The sequence below is a fragment of the Solanum tuberosum genome, unplaced genomic scaffold (genome assembly GCF_000226075.1).
Source record: "Solanum tuberosum cultivar DM 1-3 516 R44 unplaced genomic scaffold, SolTub_3.0 scf00009, whole genome shotgun sequence".
NCBI lineage: Eukaryota > Viridiplantae > Streptophyta > Magnoliopsida > Solanales > Solanaceae > Solanum > Solanum tuberosum.
In genome coordinates, this window is record NW_006238935.1 from 3,008,595 (window position 1) to 3,008,934 (window position 340).

Below are 340 nucleotides of genomic sequence, written 5' to 3' on the forward strand. Positions count from 1 at the left end.
GACCGTAAGTTAGGGTCAACAGCCAGTTATCTGAAAATTATTGATGGGTCAACTTCAGATGGTCATAACTTTTAGCACAAAAGAAATTGTGTGTCCCATGACCAATGGTATGATATATAATTGAATTATCTTTCCAACGCCACCAAGTTTGCTTAATTCCGACCTCCGATTAAAAAGTTATGCTCGTTTTAGTGAAGCCCTGTCGGGCAGACTCGACCAACGGACCCAATCGACGGTCCGTCGATTGATTGACGGCCCGTCAGACAATCCGTCGATCATTCCGACAACAGTTAATTCAGGGGTTTTTTGGTCTTTTCCTATTTCTTTTAACCCCTAAGAT